The sequence below is a fragment of the Sturnira hondurensis genome, unplaced genomic scaffold (genome assembly GCF_014824575.4).
Source record: "Sturnira hondurensis isolate 20B ecotype Veracruz unplaced genomic scaffold, ASM1482457v3 Scaffold0000856, whole genome shotgun sequence".
NCBI lineage: Eukaryota > Metazoa > Chordata > Mammalia > Chiroptera > Phyllostomidae > Sturnira > Sturnira hondurensis.
In genome coordinates this window covers 916,975-921,132 of record NW_028073487.1, presented here as the reverse complement: position 1 = coordinate 921,132, position 4,158 = coordinate 916,975, and positions in this window count along the sequence as shown.

Genomic DNA, 4,158 nt, shown 5'->3' with positions numbered 1-4,158 from the left:
AAAATAAAATATGTAGCAAATACATGATGCATTTAATTTAATTTAATAATATTACTTGTGGAAGAATATTTATTTTTTTCATTAATTTATGGAATTATGACTTTATTGAGTTTCAAAAAAGTAGTATTAAATATTCCTCTCCACACACAAATGTCCTTAAGTTAGTAATATTTCCTGCAAATACTTGTGTAAAGTTCATAATATTCTCTAAAGGCCAAACTTCATAAGAAATTATTACTTCCAGGACAATGTGCACAAAAAAATTTAGTTAGTAGCCATTCTCATTTAAATTGAATAATAATAATGGAATCAATGTGAATTGTACAAACAACACACATACATATACACTAATCAAAGAATATACAAAAGAAAACAATACCATTCTTAAAAAGCATTACAAGTAATTTTTCATCATCTTAAAGAAATTAGTGACAAGGTATTTTTTTCTGAAAACAACACAAAACCACTTAATGTTCTGTGTAAAGGTTTTAAAGAATATGATAAAGACTTCAGTAGAGGTAAGTAAATAAATTTTCAGTTGCTGGGGCTCTAGGAAGCCTGGGGGAAAATCCAGAGTTTAAAGACATTAGAATCAACACACAAAAGAGGCATGGCTGAAAATTAAATGAAGAATATGGCTAGCAAGTTTGTTATTATTACCAAAACAAAACTGAAATGACCAGAAGATTAATCAGGGATAACAGGAATGATAAATATTAAATATAAATAAATATAAAAAGTGTTCAAACCTAAAACAGAAGATACCACCATTGAAATGAAGATCATAATATGTACACCAAAAGAGATGATTGTAGTAAAACAAATAAAATGCTGAATACCAAGGCATGTGGTGGTAAACCACTGAATATTAAGTATGTTAAAATTATGTAAATTATCACTGGTAGAGGCAAAGGTAATGAAGCACAAGGTGGTGGAGAGTGTATTAACCTCAGTCTCCTACAAATCAACATTCATCTCAAGAAGATTATGTGAAAAGTTACCACATTTTTTGTGGGAGGGACTGTTTCAAGAATTTTAAACCCAGCCAAGTGTTTGTTGAAGTGAAAACACAATAGAAGATATTCTAAGGCATATATTACCCAGAAAACATAGCTTCTATCTTATAAATCAAACTCACAAATGAAAACTACTTGATCGTTAAGTATAGCTAATTAGTTATGTGATTTAAAATAATCAGGAATGATGTAAACAGTAATCCTGATGATGAGAAAGAAATCCATTTAAATTTAGAGAACTGATGTTATTGTAAGTTTAGAGTTAGAGAAGAGTATATAAATGTTATAAAACTTCAGTCAAAGTATTATAAGTGAATAAAAGCTGAGGATAATGAAGGGAAAGTTGGAATAAATGGTTCAGTACCAATTTTCTCAAATTTCACAGAAAGGTGTCAAAATGTGTCATGTAAATTTGAAACATAAACATGTATTGACACCAAAATGACTCTAAACTCAGTGTTTTTCAAAATCTATTTTTAATTTAGTCATATCATTGGGATTGTTAAAATAAATATTTATCTGAAGCTCTGCTATTCCATAAAAATAAATGTATTAGTTTATAATATAAAAAGAGCACATGTACTATGATTCTATCTTTGTAAAAGTTGAAATTTTTTGGTGTTTGATTTTTTACAAATTAGTGGCTTCAATTTTTAATAAATCATAATGCTATTATTTTTTAATGAAGGTAACTCAAAGCATTTACATTTACAGATATATTGTAAGTACCACCAGACACCAACAAGACACATAAAATTACAGGGTTGGACATGGTCAATCATTGTGGATTCATCCTTTGTAATTCAGAGGCCTGCAGCAGGGATCACATCTTTTTTGCAGAGACCCCTCCAAACACCCTCAATCTTCTTGCTGTATTCACATTAGACCTAACTGACTCTTAAGGAGTAAGTGAGCAGTTGTGCTCTGCAACCCACAAACTTCCAATTAAGGAAGTCCAATTAAAAGCTCATTTCTGTAATTGAGCAGAGATGTAATCAAGCTTAAAGAAAAGTAGAAGAACAAGATGCATGGAGTTCATTTAGGGGAATGAGCACAGTGATTGTGATCTTTAATAATTTTAAAATAATGTCTATAGTTTCATCAAGTGCATTAAATTTATCCTCTATTCTCTTCCAGATCAACAGCTAAAATAAAGCCACCATGCCAATATACTGTGAAAAACTAAAATTCAAAATAGAAATGAGGTTTGGAAGCATGCAGGTTCACAGCCAAAAGCAATCCTTTAAGTTCCATGCATGCACAGGAAAGGTATATGTCATCTTCATGCTTCACAGATTAGGATATCCAAACCCTAAAGCAATTTTAGAATTTTCTAGAAGTCCTTGGTGAGATTATGTCTAAATAAACTCACTGTTACTTCAATTTAATTGAATTCTGTATCTTTGACTAAACTTACCTTTGAATTTTTTTCGAGAAACTGATTTTATTTTGACAGAAATTACGATATGCTGAATTTACTGAGTTTATACTCCATAGTAACACAACAGAAATCAATATCAGGAGGTCAATAGTAACCATTTTGCCACAAATGTTTTGGGAACTAAACTAAGTGAGAAACACCTAGTATATTAATAGACCAAGTAATATTCTGCATATTATTCTACTTTTTATAATAAAAAGTTTATTGTATTTCCCCAGCAAACATTTGAAACATTTATCCAAACTGACACAACCAACAAATAAGATCTATTAAGTTTATTTTGTTTTATGATATTGTTGTTTTACTTTATATACCAAAGATTAGGTTAGGAAATAAAAGTTACATATACATTTTAAATGCAAACTCTGCTTCCCTAAGGAAGTGTTTTAATAATCGATGCTATTTTATAGAAGGGGATTTTTTTCCTAAAATTTTGATGTATATAATTAATCAAAATACTTGAGTCATTGTTTTTGGTTGGGGGAAAGGAAGTTCAAAATTCGCAGAAATAAATACATTCCTTCTCTTCCACAAATCTTAAAAGTACCTATTTGTATATCCAGTCAGTAGAAAAATCAATAGACAATAATACTTGAGCAGAGCTGGTTTAGAACTTCATAAAAATTCCCAAAATAAAAGTTGCATTATCTGCAATCTAACAAGATATCATTATAATTAATCATCACATTCAACCCAAAACATTTATATGGACATGTGTCCTATTTTCTTTATATTGCTCCAAAATATTTTTAAATTATATCTATTATTGTTCATATTTCCAGTATGAAACAATTAAATTTACACAGATTAACTTAAATTACTTCAACAGCACTACAAAATACTGAGAATGAGTACATTTGAAAGCTTTATAAATTAATTCTGTTGACAAAGGAAAATTAAGAAAGGATATTGTGGAATTTTAAATAATGTCTATTCTTAATTGCTTGTTACACAATCCAGTAGTAAAGACATACATCTTACCAGAAATGTCTGAGAAGCATAATTTTCTTACTATTTTTATAAATGTGAAAGCAACCAGGGGAGGAAAAAAGTACAGTTGACTTTAGAACAAATAACTTCAATGGTATGGTGAATTAATAGGCAATTTATATATATGTATACATACGTATCAGATATTTTTCACTGAATTCTACATATATTTAGCTGTAGAATGAAAGAATAAATTCAAAATGTTCATAAAATTTCAAAGTGTAGTGGAAAACAATAAATATTATGTTGAGTGAAGTAATAAAAACATACTAAGTAGATTTAAGAAATTTTATTTCCTATAGCATAGCCTCTTGTGAATAGAACAAATTCAGTACATCATCACATATTTTCAGCCTAGGTGGTTACTCTTAAGGAGGTAATCCATCTGCCTTTCTACAATAGTACTTTTTTCTAATCCTCACCTGAGGGCATGCTTAATGATTTGTTTTAGAGAGAGGGAGAAGAGGAAGAGGGAGAGAAACATCTGTGTGAGAGAGAAACATTGATAGGTTTCCTCCCGCATGTGCTCTGACCAAGGACCTAACCCACAACCTAGGTATGTGCGCTGATGTGGAATTGAACCTACAACCTTTCAGTTTAAGGGAGGACACTCTGCTTCAATCAACTGAGCCACACCATACCGCCCAGAGCTCTAGTACATTTAACCCTTGTTCCTTCTCCTCATCCCCTACCCAATACTTTTAAAGATCC